The 9,442-nt window shown below is 52.3% G+C and overlaps 27 non-coding genes and 14 pseudogenes across 27 annotated transcripts; all 41 read left to right on the top strand.

The window, feature by feature from the left end:
- The first annotated feature begins 108 nt into the window (after window positions 1–108).
- LOC143954983 (5S ribosomal RNA) lies at window positions 109–227 on the top strand (annotated as a pseudogene).
- Window positions 228–337: 110 nt separating this feature from the next.
- Window positions 338–456, top strand: LOC143950165 (5S ribosomal RNA). The gene has a single exon (XR_013265593.1). It is a non-coding gene; the product is annotated as a 5S ribosomal RNA (ribosomal RNA).
- Window positions 457–565: 109 nt separating this feature from the next.
- LOC143951592 (5S ribosomal RNA) lies at window positions 566–684 on the top strand. The gene has a single exon (XR_013266850.1). It is a non-coding gene; the product is annotated as a 5S ribosomal RNA (ribosomal RNA).
- Window positions 685–793: 109 nt separating this feature from the next.
- Window positions 794–912, top strand: LOC143951275 (5S ribosomal RNA). The gene has a single exon (XR_013266562.1). It is a non-coding gene; the product is annotated as a 5S ribosomal RNA (ribosomal RNA).
- Window positions 913–1,021: 109 nt separating this feature from the next.
- On the top strand, window positions 1,022–1,140 carry LOC143946389 (5S ribosomal RNA; annotated as a pseudogene).
- Window positions 1,141–1,249: 109 nt separating this feature from the next.
- On the top strand, window positions 1,250–1,368 carry LOC143953131 (5S ribosomal RNA). The gene has a single exon (XR_013268241.1). It is a non-coding gene; the product is annotated as a 5S ribosomal RNA (ribosomal RNA).
- Window positions 1,369–1,478: 110 nt separating this feature from the next.
- On the top strand, window positions 1,479–1,597 carry LOC143948128 (5S ribosomal RNA). Its single transcript, XR_013265367.1, has one exon. It is a non-coding gene; the product is annotated as a 5S ribosomal RNA (ribosomal RNA).
- A 109-nt stretch (window positions 1,598–1,706) lies between these two features.
- Window positions 1,707–1,825, top strand: LOC143951123 (5S ribosomal RNA). The gene has a single exon (XR_013266424.1). It is a non-coding gene; the product is annotated as a 5S ribosomal RNA (ribosomal RNA).
- Window positions 1,826–1,934: 109 nt separating this feature from the next.
- Window positions 1,935–2,053, top strand: LOC143951620 (5S ribosomal RNA). The gene has a single exon (XR_013266875.1). It is a non-coding gene; the product is annotated as a 5S ribosomal RNA (ribosomal RNA).
- A 109-nt stretch (window positions 2,054–2,162) lies between these two features.
- On the top strand, window positions 2,163–2,281 carry LOC143945851 (5S ribosomal RNA; annotated as a pseudogene).
- Window positions 2,282–2,390: 109 nt separating this feature from the next.
- On the top strand, window positions 2,391–2,509 carry LOC143951334 (5S ribosomal RNA). Its single transcript, XR_013266616.1, has one exon. It is a non-coding gene; the product is annotated as a 5S ribosomal RNA (ribosomal RNA).
- A 109-nt stretch (window positions 2,510–2,618) lies between these two features.
- On the top strand, window positions 2,619–2,737 carry LOC143953628 (5S ribosomal RNA). Its single transcript, XR_013268692.1, has one exon. It is a non-coding gene; the product is annotated as a 5S ribosomal RNA (ribosomal RNA).
- Window positions 2,738–2,846: 109 nt separating this feature from the next.
- LOC143951805 (5S ribosomal RNA) lies at window positions 2,847–2,965 on the top strand. Its single transcript, XR_013267042.1, has one exon. It is a non-coding gene; the product is annotated as a 5S ribosomal RNA (ribosomal RNA).
- A 109-nt stretch (window positions 2,966–3,074) lies between these two features.
- Window positions 3,075–3,193, top strand: LOC143945521 (5S ribosomal RNA; annotated as a pseudogene).
- Window positions 3,194–3,302: 109 nt separating this feature from the next.
- Window positions 3,303–3,411, top strand: LOC143948185 (5S ribosomal RNA; annotated as a pseudogene).
- Window positions 3,412–3,520: 109 nt separating this feature from the next.
- On the top strand, window positions 3,521–3,639 carry LOC143950518 (5S ribosomal RNA). Its single transcript, XR_013265878.1, has one exon. It is a non-coding gene; the product is annotated as a 5S ribosomal RNA (ribosomal RNA).
- Window positions 3,640–3,748: 109 nt separating this feature from the next.
- On the top strand, window positions 3,749–3,867 carry LOC143950153 (5S ribosomal RNA). Its single transcript, XR_013265582.1, has one exon. It is a non-coding gene; the product is annotated as a 5S ribosomal RNA (ribosomal RNA).
- A 111-nt stretch (window positions 3,868–3,978) lies between these two features.
- On the top strand, window positions 3,979–4,097 carry LOC143952485 (5S ribosomal RNA). The gene has a single exon (XR_013267657.1). It is a non-coding gene; the product is annotated as a 5S ribosomal RNA (ribosomal RNA).
- A 109-nt stretch (window positions 4,098–4,206) lies between these two features.
- LOC143950141 (5S ribosomal RNA) lies at window positions 4,207–4,325 on the top strand. Its single transcript, XR_013265571.1, has one exon. It is a non-coding gene; the product is annotated as a 5S ribosomal RNA (ribosomal RNA).
- A 109-nt stretch (window positions 4,326–4,434) lies between these two features.
- Window positions 4,435–4,553, top strand: LOC143953167 (5S ribosomal RNA). Its single transcript, XR_013268274.1, has one exon. It is a non-coding gene; the product is annotated as a 5S ribosomal RNA (ribosomal RNA).
- Window positions 4,554–4,662: 109 nt separating this feature from the next.
- Window positions 4,663–4,781, top strand: LOC143952720 (5S ribosomal RNA). The gene has a single exon (XR_013267870.1). It is a non-coding gene; the product is annotated as a 5S ribosomal RNA (ribosomal RNA).
- Window positions 4,782–4,890: 109 nt separating this feature from the next.
- On the top strand, window positions 4,891–5,009 carry LOC143954981 (5S ribosomal RNA; annotated as a pseudogene).
- A 109-nt stretch (window positions 5,010–5,118) lies between these two features.
- Window positions 5,119–5,237, top strand: LOC143947921 (5S ribosomal RNA; annotated as a pseudogene).
- A 109-nt stretch (window positions 5,238–5,346) lies between these two features.
- On the top strand, window positions 5,347–5,465 carry LOC143945187 (5S ribosomal RNA; annotated as a pseudogene).
- A 109-nt stretch (window positions 5,466–5,574) lies between these two features.
- Window positions 5,575–5,693, top strand: LOC143954749 (5S ribosomal RNA). The gene has a single exon (XR_013269709.1). It is a non-coding gene; the product is annotated as a 5S ribosomal RNA (ribosomal RNA).
- Window positions 5,694–5,802: 109 nt separating this feature from the next.
- On the top strand, window positions 5,803–5,921 carry LOC143946589 (5S ribosomal RNA; annotated as a pseudogene).
- Window positions 5,922–6,030: 109 nt separating this feature from the next.
- LOC143952510 (5S ribosomal RNA) lies at window positions 6,031–6,149 on the top strand. The gene has a single exon (XR_013267680.1). It is a non-coding gene; the product is annotated as a 5S ribosomal RNA (ribosomal RNA).
- A 109-nt stretch (window positions 6,150–6,258) lies between these two features.
- Window positions 6,259–6,377, top strand: LOC143952413 (5S ribosomal RNA). The gene has a single exon (XR_013267592.1). It is a non-coding gene; the product is annotated as a 5S ribosomal RNA (ribosomal RNA).
- Window positions 6,378–6,486: 109 nt separating this feature from the next.
- On the top strand, window positions 6,487–6,605 carry LOC143943920 (5S ribosomal RNA; annotated as a pseudogene).
- Window positions 6,606–6,714: 109 nt separating this feature from the next.
- Window positions 6,715–6,833, top strand: LOC143954980 (5S ribosomal RNA; annotated as a pseudogene).
- Window positions 6,834–6,942: 109 nt separating this feature from the next.
- On the top strand, window positions 6,943–7,061 carry LOC143953984 (5S ribosomal RNA). The gene has a single exon (XR_013269016.1). It is a non-coding gene; the product is annotated as a 5S ribosomal RNA (ribosomal RNA).
- A 110-nt stretch (window positions 7,062–7,171) lies between these two features.
- LOC143948116 (5S ribosomal RNA) lies at window positions 7,172–7,290 on the top strand. Its single transcript, XR_013265366.1, has one exon. It is a non-coding gene; the product is annotated as a 5S ribosomal RNA (ribosomal RNA).
- A 109-nt stretch (window positions 7,291–7,399) lies between these two features.
- On the top strand, window positions 7,400–7,518 carry LOC143951122 (5S ribosomal RNA). Its single transcript, XR_013266423.1, has one exon. It is a non-coding gene; the product is annotated as a 5S ribosomal RNA (ribosomal RNA).
- A 109-nt stretch (window positions 7,519–7,627) lies between these two features.
- LOC143944720 (5S ribosomal RNA) lies at window positions 7,628–7,746 on the top strand (annotated as a pseudogene).
- A 109-nt stretch (window positions 7,747–7,855) lies between these two features.
- LOC143947381 (5S ribosomal RNA) lies at window positions 7,856–7,974 on the top strand (annotated as a pseudogene).
- Window positions 7,975–8,083: 109 nt separating this feature from the next.
- LOC143952214 (5S ribosomal RNA) lies at window positions 8,084–8,202 on the top strand. The gene has a single exon (XR_013267412.1). It is a non-coding gene; the product is annotated as a 5S ribosomal RNA (ribosomal RNA).
- Window positions 8,203–8,311: 109 nt separating this feature from the next.
- LOC143945314 (5S ribosomal RNA) lies at window positions 8,312–8,430 on the top strand (annotated as a pseudogene).
- A 109-nt stretch (window positions 8,431–8,539) lies between these two features.
- Window positions 8,540–8,658, top strand: LOC143950396 (5S ribosomal RNA). Its single transcript, XR_013265802.1, has one exon. It is a non-coding gene; the product is annotated as a 5S ribosomal RNA (ribosomal RNA).
- A 111-nt stretch (window positions 8,659–8,769) lies between these two features.
- Window positions 8,770–8,888, top strand: LOC143953186 (5S ribosomal RNA). Its single transcript, XR_013268291.1, has one exon. It is a non-coding gene; the product is annotated as a 5S ribosomal RNA (ribosomal RNA).
- Window positions 8,889–8,997: 109 nt separating this feature from the next.
- LOC143945023 (5S ribosomal RNA) lies at window positions 8,998–9,116 on the top strand. The gene has a single exon (XR_013265080.1). It is a non-coding gene; the product is annotated as a 5S ribosomal RNA (ribosomal RNA).
- Window positions 9,117–9,225: 109 nt separating this feature from the next.
- On the top strand, window positions 9,226–9,344 carry LOC143950129 (5S ribosomal RNA). Its single transcript, XR_013265560.1, has one exon. It is a non-coding gene; the product is annotated as a 5S ribosomal RNA (ribosomal RNA).
- Window positions 9,345–9,442: the final 98 nt, after the last annotated feature.

Below are 9,442 nucleotides of genomic sequence, written 5' to 3'. Positions count from 1 at the left end.
TTTTCCATTATGTTGTTGGCTTTGTCGACCTGCTGTATTTTTCCTCTCGATTGCCCGAGGTGACCACCTTGGCTTTTGTCAAGAGAGTTGTAAGAAGAGTGCAGGATCGCCTACGGCCACATCACCCTGAATGCGCTCAATCTCGTCTGATCTCGGATGCTAAGCAGGGTCGGACTTGGTTAGTACCTGGATGGGAGACCGCCTGGGAATACCAGGTGCCGTAGGCTTTTTTTCCATTATGTTGTTGGCTTTGGCGACCTGCTGTATTTTTCCTCTCGATTGCCCGAGGTGACCACCTTGGCTTTTGTCAAGAGAGTTGTAAGTAGGGTGCAAGATTGCCTACGGCCACATCACCCTGAATGCGCTCGATCTCGTCTGATCTCGGATGCTAAGCAGGGTTGGGCCTGGTTAGTACCTGGATGGGAGACCGCCTGGGAATACCAGGTGCCGTAGGCTTTTTTCCATTATGTTGTTGGCTTTGGCGACCTGCTGTATTTTTCCTCTCGATTGCCCGAGGTGACCACCTTGGCTTTTGTCAAGAGAGTTGTAAGAAGGGTGCAGGATCGCCTACGGCCACATCACCCTGAATGCGCTCGATCTCGTCTGATCTCGGATGCTAAGCAGGGTCGGACTTGGTTAGTACCTGGATGGGAGACCGCCTGGGAATACCAGGTGCCGTAGGCTTTTTTCCATTATGTTGTTGGCTTTGGCGACCTGCTGTATTTTTCCTCTCGATTGCCCGAGGTGACCACCTTGGCTTTTGTCAAGAGAGTTGTAAGTAGAGGGCAAGATCGCCTACAGCCACATCACCCTGAATGCGCTCGATCTCGTCTGATCTCGGATGCTAAGCAGGGTTGGGCCTGGTTAGTACCTGGATGGGAGACCGCTTGGGAATACCAGGTGCCGTAGGCTTTTTTCCATTATGTTGTTGGCTTTGGCGACCTGCTGTATTTTTCCTCTCGATTGCCCGAGGTGACCACCTTGGCTTTTGTCAAGAGAGTTGTAAGAAGGGTGTAGGATCGCCTACGGCCACATCACCCTGAATGCGCTCAATCTCGTCTGATCTCGGATGCTAAGCAGGGTCGGACTTGGTTAGTACCTGGATGGGAGACCGCCTGGCAATACCAGGTGCCGTAGGCTTTTTTCCATTATGTTGTTGGCTTTGGCGACCTGCTGTATTTTTCCTCTCGACTGCCCGAGGTGACCACCTTGGCTTTAGTCAAGAGAGTTGTAAGTAGGGTGCAAGATTGCCTACGGCCACATCACCCTGAATGCGCTCGATCTCGTCTGATCTCGGATGCTAAGCAGGGTCGGGCCTGCTTAGTACCTGGATGGGAGACTGCCTGGGAATACCAGGTGCCGTAGGCTTTTTTCCATTATGTTGTTGGCTTTGGCGACCTGCTGTATTTTTCCTCTCGATTGCCCGAGGTGACCACCTTGGCTTTTGTCAAGAGAGTTGTAAGTAGGGTGCAAAGATCGCCTACGGCCACATCACCCTGAATGCGCTCGATCTCATCTGATCTCGGATGCTAAGCAGGGTCGGGCCTGGTTAGTACCTGGATGGTAGACCGCCTGGGAATACCAGGTGCCGTAGGCTTTTTTCCATTATGTTGTTGGCTTTGGCGACCTGCTGTATTTTTCCTCTCGATTGCCCGAGGTGACCACCTTGGCTTTTGTCAAGAGAGTTGTAAGTAGGGTGTAAGATCGCCTACGGCCACATCACACTGAATGCGCTCGATCTCGTCTGATCTCGGATGCTAAGCAGGGTCGGGCCTGGTTAGTACCTGGATGGGAGACCGCCTGGGAATACCAGGTGCCGTAGGCTTTTTTCCATTATGTTGTTGGCTTTGGCGACCTGCTGTATTTTTCCTCTCGTTTGCCCGAGGTGACCACCTTGGCTTTTGTCAAGAGAGTTGTAAGTCGGGTGCAATGTCGCCTACGGCCACATCACCCTGAATGCGCTCGATCTCGTCTGATCTCGGAGGCTAAGCAGGGTCGGGCCTGGTTAGTACCTGGATGGGAGACCGCCTGGGAATACCAGGTGCCGTAGTTTTTTTTTCATTATGTTGTTGGCTTTGGCGACCAGCTGTATTTTTCCTCTCGATTGCCCCAGGTGACCACCTTGGCTTTTGTCAAGAGAGTTGTAAGTAGGGTGCAAAATCGCCTACGGCCACATCACCCTCAATGCGCTCGATCTCGTCTGATCTCGGATGGGAAGCAGGGTCCGGCCTGGTTAGTACCTGGATGGGAGACCGCCTGGGAATACCAGGTGCCGTAGGCTTTTTTCCATTATGTTGTTGGCTTTGGCGACCTGCTGTATTTTTCCTCTCGATTGCCCGAGGTGACCATCTTGGCTTATGTCAAGAGAGTTGTAAGTAGGGTGCAAGATTGCCTACGGCCACATCACCCTGACTGCGCTCGATCTCGTCTGATCTCGGATGCTAAGCAGGGTTGGGCCTGGTTAGTACCTGGATGGGAGACCGCCTGTGAATACCAGGTGCCGTAGGCTTTTTTACATTATGTTGTTGGCTTTGGCGACCTGCTGTATTTTTCCTCTCGTTTGCCCGAGGTGACCACCTTGGCTTTTGTCAAGAGAGTTGTAAGTAGGGTGCAAGATCGCCTACAGCCACATCACCCTGAATGCGCTCGATCTCGTCTGATCTCGGATGCTAAGCAGGGTTGGGCCTGGTTAGTACCTGGATGGGAGACCTCCTGGGAATACCATGTGCCGTAGGCTTTTTTCCATTATGTTGTTGGCTTTGGCGACCTGCTGTATTTTTCCTCTCCATTTCCCGAGGTGACCACCTTGGCTTTTGTCAAGAGAGTTGTAAGTAGGGTGCAAGATTGCCTATGGCCACATCACCCTGAATGCGCTCGATCTCGTCTGATCTTGGATGCTAAGCAGGGTCGGGCCTGGTTAGTACCTGGATGGGAGACCGCCTGGGAATACCAGGTGCCGTAGGCTTTTTTCCATTATGTTGTTGGCTTTGGCGACCTGCTGTATTTTTCCTCTCGATTGCCCGAGGTGACCACCTTGGCTTTTGTCAAGAGAGTTGTAAGTAGGGTGCAAGATCGCCTATGGACACATCACCCTGAATGCGCTCGATCTCGTCTGATCTCGGATGCTAAGCAGCGTCGGGTCTGGTTAGTACCTGGATGGGAGACCGCCTGGGAATACCAGGTGCCGTAGGCTTTTTTCCATTATGTTGTTGGCTTTGGCGACCTGCTGTATTTTTCCTCTCGATTGCCCGAGGTGACCACCTTGGCTTTTGTCAAGAGAGTTGAAAGTAGGGTGCAAGATCGCCTACAGCCACATCACCCTGAATGCGCTCGATCTCGGATGCTAAGCAGGGTCGGGCCTGGTTAGTACCTGGATGGGAGACCGCCTGGGAGTACCAGGTGCCGTAGGCTTTTTTCCATTATGTTGTTGGCTTTGGCAACCTGCTGTATTTTTCCTCTCGATTGCCCGAGGTGACCACCTTGGCTTTTGTCAAGAGAGTTGTAAGTAGGGTGCAAGATCACCTACGGCCACATCACCCTGTATGCGCTCGATCTCGTCTGATCTCGGATGTTAAGCAGGGTCGGGCCTGGTTAGTACCTGGATGGGAGACCGCCTGGGAATACCAGGTGCCGTAGGCTTTTTTCCATTATGTTGTTGGCTTTGGCGACCTGCTGTATTTTTCCTCTCGATTGCCCGAGGTGACCACCTTGGCTTTTGTCAATAGAGTTGTAAGTAGGGTGCAAGATCGCCTACGGCCACATCACCCTGAATGCGCTCGATCTCGTCTGATCTCGGATGCTAAGCAGGGTTGGGCCTGGTTAGTACCTGGATGGGAGACCGCCTGGGAATACCAGGTGCCGTAGGCTTTTTTCCATTATGTTGTTGGCTTTGGCGACCTGCTGTATTTTTTTCCTCTCGATTGCCCGAGGTGACCACCTTGGCTTTTGTCAAGAGAGTTGTAAGTAGGGTGCAAAAACGCCTACAGTCACATCACCCTGAATGCGCTCGATCTCGTCTGATCTCGGATGCTAAGCAGGGTTGGGCCTGGTTAGTACCTGGATGGGAGACCGCCTGGGAGTACCAGGTGCCGTAGGCTTTTTTCCATTATGTTGTTGGCTTTGGCGACCTGCTGTATTTTTCCTCTCGATTTCCCGAGGTGACCACCTTGGCTTTTGTCAAGAGAGTTGTAAGTAGGGTGCAAGATCGCCTACGGCCACATCACCCTGAATGCGCTCGATCTCGTCTGATCTCGGATGCTAAGCAGGGTTGGGCCTGGTTAGTACCTGGATGGGAGACCGCCTGGGAATACCAGGTGCCGTAGGCTTTTTTCCATTATGTTGTTGGCTTTAGCGACCTGCTGTATTTTTCTTCTCGATTGCCCGAGGTGACCACCTTGGCTTTTGTCAAGAGAGTTGTAAGAAGGGTGCAGGATCGCCTACGGCCACATCACCCTGAATGCGCTCGATCTCGTCTGATCTCGGATGCTAAGCAGGGTCGGACTTGGTTAGTACTTGGATGGGAGACCGCCTGGGAATACCAGGTGCCGTATGCTTTTTTCCATTATGTTGTTGGCTTTGGCGACCTGCTGTATTTTTCCTCTCGATTGCCCGAGGTGACCACCTTGGCTTTTGTCAAGAGAGTTGTAAGTAGAGGGCAACATCGCCTACAGCCACATCACCCTGAATGCGCTCGATCTCGTCTGATCTCGGATGCTAAGCAGGGTTGGGCCTGGTTAGTACCTGGATGGGAGACCGCCTGGGAATACTAGGTGCCGTAGGCTTTTTTCCATTATGTTGTTGGCTTTGGCGACCTGCTGTATTTTTCCTCTCGATTGCCCGAGGTGACCACCTTGGCTTTTGTCAAGAGAGTTGTAAGAAAGGTGCAGGATCGCCTACGGCCACATCACCCTGAATGCGCTCAATCTCGTCTGATCTCGGATGCTAAGCAGGGTCGGACTTGGTTAGTACCTGGATGGGAGACCGCCTGGGAATACCAGGTGCCGTAGGCTTTTTTCCATTATGTTGTTGGCTTTGGCGACCTGCTGTATTTTTCCTCTCGATTTCCCGAGGTGACCACCTTGGCTTTAGTCAAGAGAGTTGTAAGTAGGGTGCAAGATTGCCTACGGCCACATCACCCTGAATGCGCTCGCTCTTGTCTGATCTCGGATGCTAAGCAGGGTCAGGCTTGGTTAGTACCTGGATGGGAGACCGCCTGGGAATACCAGGTGCCGTAGTTTTTTTTTCATTATGTTGTTGGCTTTGGCGACCAGCTGTATTTTTCCTCTCGATTGCCCCAGGTGACCACCTTGGCTTTTGTCAAGAGAGTTGTAAGTAGGGTGCAATATCGCCTACGGCCACATCACCCTCAATGCGCTCGATCTCGTCTGATCTCGGATGGGAAGCAGGGTCGGGCCTGGTTAGTACCTGGATGGGAGACCGCCTGGGAATACCAGGTGCAGTAGGCTTTTTTCCATTATGTTGTTGGCTTTGGCGACCTGCTGTATTTTTCCTCTCGATTGCCCGAGGTGACCATCTTGGCTTTTGTCAAGAGAGTTGTAAGTAGGGTGCAAGATTGCCTACGGCCACATCACCCTGAATGCGCTCGATCTCGTCTGATCTCGGATGCTAAGCAGGGTTGGGCCTGGTTAGTACCTGGATGGGAGAATGCCTGGGAATACCAGGTGCCGTAGGCGTTTTTCTATTATGTTGTTGGCTTTGGCGATCTGCTGTATTTTTCCTCTCGATTGCCCGAGGTGACCACCTTGGCTTTTGTCAAGAGAGTTGTAAGTAGGGTGCAAGATTGCCTACGGCCACATGACCCTGAATGCGCTCGATCTCGTCTGATCTCGGATGCTACGCAGGGTCGGGCCTGGTTAGTACCTGGATGGTAGACCGCCTGTGAATACCAGGTGCCGTAGGCTTTTTTACATTATGTTGTTGGCTTTGGCGACCTGCTGTATTTTTCCTTTCGTTTGCCCGAGGTGACCACCTTGGCTTTTGTCAAGAGAGTTGTAAGTAGGGTGCAAGATCGCCTACGGCCACATCACACTGAATGTGCTCGATCTCGTCTGATCTCGGATGCTAAGCAGGGTCGGGCCTGGTTAGTACCTGGATGGGAGACCGCCTGGGAATACCAGGTGCCGTAGGCTTTTTTCCATTATGTTGTTGGCTTTGGCGACCTGCTGTATTTTTCCTCTCGATTGCCCGAGGTGACCACCTTGGCTTTTGTCAAGAGAGTTGTAAGTAGGGTGCAAAATCGCCTATGGCCACATCACCCTGAATGCGCTCGATCTCGTCTGATCGCGGATGCTAAGCAGGGTTGGGCCTGGTTAGTACCTGGATGGGAGACCGCCTGGGAATACCAGGTGCCGTAGGCTTTTTTCCATTATGTTGTTGGCTTTGGCGACCTGCTGTATTTTTCTTCTTGATTGCCCGAGGTGACCACCTTGGCTTTTGTCAAGAGAGTTGTAAGTAGGGTGCAAGATCGCCTATGGCCACATCACCCTGAATGCGCTTGATCTCGTCTGATCTCGGGTGCTAAGCAGAGTCGGGCCTGGTTAGTACCTGGATGGGAGACCGCCTGGGAATACCAGGTGCCGTAGGCTTTTTTCCATTATGTTGTTGGCTTTGGCGACCTGCTGTATTTTTCCTCTCGATTGCCCGAGGTGACCACCTTGGCTTTTGTCAAGAGAGTTGTAAGAAGGGTGCAGGATCGCCTACGGCCACATCACCCTGAATGCGCTCAATCTCGTCTGATCTCGGATGCTAAGCAGGGTCGGACTTGGTTAGTACCTGGATGGGAGACCGCCTGGGAATACCAGGTGCCGTAGGCTTTTTTCCATTATGTTGTTGGCTTTGGCGACCTGCTGTATTTTTCCTCTCGATTGCCTGAGGTGACCACCTTGGCTTTAGTCAAGAGAGTTGTAAGTAGGGTGCAAGATTGCCTACGGCCACATCACCCTGAATGCGCTCGATCTCGTCTGATCTCAGATGCTAAGCAGGGTCGGGCCTGCTTAGTACCTGGATGGGAGACCGCCTGGGAATACCAGGTGCCGTAGGCTTTTTTCCATTATGTTGTTGGCTTTGGCGACCAGCTGTATTTTTCCTCTCGATTGCCCCAGGTGACCACCTTGGCTTTTGTCAAGAGAGTTGTAAGTAGGGTGCAAAGATCGCCTACGGCCACATCACCCTGAATGCGCTCGATCTCATCTGATCTCGGATGCTAAGCAGGGTCGGGCCTGGTTAGTACCTGGATGGTAGACCGCCTGGGAATACCAGGTGCCGTAGGCTTTTTTCCATTATGTTGTTGGCTTTGGCGACCTGCTGTATTTTTCCTCTCGATTGCCCGAGGTGACCACCTTGGCTTTTGTCAAGAGAGTTGTAAGTAGGGTGCAAGATCGCCTACGGCCACATCACACTGAATGCGCTCGATCTCGTCTGATCTCGGATGCTAAGCAGGGTCGGGCCTGGTTAGTACCTGGATGGGAGACCGCCTGGGAATACCAGGTGCCGTAGGCTTTTTTCCATTATGTTGTTGGCTTTGGCGACCTGCTGTATTTTTCCTCTCGTTTGCCCGAGGTGACCACCTTGGCTTTTGTCAAGAGAGTTGTAAGTCGGGTGCAATGTCGCCTACGGCCACATCACCCTGAATGCGCTCGATCTCGTCTGATCTCGGAGGCTAAGCAGGGTCAGGCCTGGTTAGTACCTGGATGGGAGACCGCCTGGGAATACCAGGTGCCGTCGTTTTTTTTTCATTATGTTGTTGGCTTTGGCGACCAGCTGTATTTTTCCTCTCGATTGCCCCAGGTGACCACCTTGGCTTTTGTCAAGAGAGTTGTAAGTAGGGTGCAAAATCGCCTACGGCCACATCACCCTCAATGCGCTCGATCTCGTCTGATCTCGGATGGGAAGCAGGATCCGGCCTGGTTAGTACCTGGATGGGAGACCGCCTGGGAATACCAGGTGCCGTAGGCTTTTTTCCATTATGTTGTTGGCTTTGGCGACCTGCTGTATTTTTCCTCTCGATTGCCCCAGGTGACCATCTTGGCTTTTGTCAAGAGAGTTGTAAGTAGGGTGCAAGATTGCCTACGGCCACATCACCCTGACTGCGCTCGATCTCATCTGATCTCGGATGCTAAGCAGGGTTGGGCCTGGTTAGTACCTGGATGGGAGAACGCCTGGGAATACCAGGTGCCGTAGGCTTTTTTCCATTATGTTGTTGGCTTTGGCGATCTGCTGTATTTTTCCTCTCGATTGCCCGAGGTGACCACCTTGGCTTTTGTCAAGAGAGTTGTAAGTAGGGTGCAAGATTGCCTACGGCCACATGACCCTGAATGCGCTCGATCTCGTCTGATCTCGGATGCTACGCAGGGTCGGGCCTGGTTAGTACCTGGATGGGAGACCGCCTGTGAATACCAGGTGCCGTAGGCTTTTTTACATTATGTTGTTGGCTTTGGCGACCTGCTGTATTTTTCCTCTCGTTTGCCCGAGGTGACCACCTTGGCTTTTGTCAAGAGAGTTGTAAGTAGGGTGCAAGATCGCCTACAGCCACATCACCCTGAATGCGCTCGATCTCGTCTGATCTCGGATGCTAAGCAGGGTTGGGCCTGGTTAGTACCTGGATGGGAGACCTCCTGGGAATACCAGGTGCCGTAGGCTTTTTTCCATTATGTTGTTGGCTTTGGCGACCTGCTGTATTTTTTTCCTCTCGATTGCCCGAGGTGACCACCTTGGCTTTTGTCAAGAGAGTTGTAAGTAGGGTGCAAGATCGCCTACAGTCACATCACCCTGAATGCGCTCGATCTCGTCTGATCTCGGATGCTAAGCAGGGTCGGGCCTGGTTAGTACCTGGATGGGAGACCGCCTGGGAGTACCAGGTGCCGTAGGCTTTTTTCCATTATGTTGTTGGCTTTGGCGACCTGCTGTATTTTTCCTCTCGATTGCCCGAGGTGACCACCTTGGCTTTTGTCAAGAGAGTTGTAAGTAGGGTGCAAGATTGCCTACGGCCACATCACCCTGTATGCGCTCGATCTCGTCTGATCTCGGATGCTAAGCAGGGTCGGGCCTGGTTAGTACCTGGATGGGAGACCGCCTGGGAATACCAGGTGCCGTAGGCTTTTTTCCATTATGTTGTTGGCTTTGGCGACCTGCTGTATTTTTCCTCTCGATTGCCCGAGGTGACCACCTTGGCTTTTGTCAATAGAGTTGTAAGTAGGGTGCAAGATTGCCTACGGCCACATCACCCTGAATGCGCTCGATCTCGTCTGATCTCGGATGCTAAGCAGGGTTGGGCCTGGTTAGTACCTGGATGGGAGACCGCCTGGGAATACCAGGTGCCGTAGGCTTTTTTCCATTATGTTGTTGGCTTTGGCGACCTGCTGTATTTTTTTCCTCTCGATTGCCCGAGGTGACCACCTTGGCTTTTGTCAAGAGAGTTGTAAGT

This window comes from Lithobates pipiens, unplaced genomic scaffold (genome assembly GCF_037356315.1).
Source record: "Lithobates pipiens isolate NorthernLeopardFrog02 unplaced genomic scaffold, aLitPip1_a1.2 Scaffold_30, whole genome shotgun sequence".
Lineage (NCBI taxonomy): Eukaryota > Metazoa > Chordata > Amphibia > Anura > Ranidae > Lithobates > Lithobates pipiens.
This window is presented reverse-complemented; position numbering and strand designations above follow the sequence as displayed.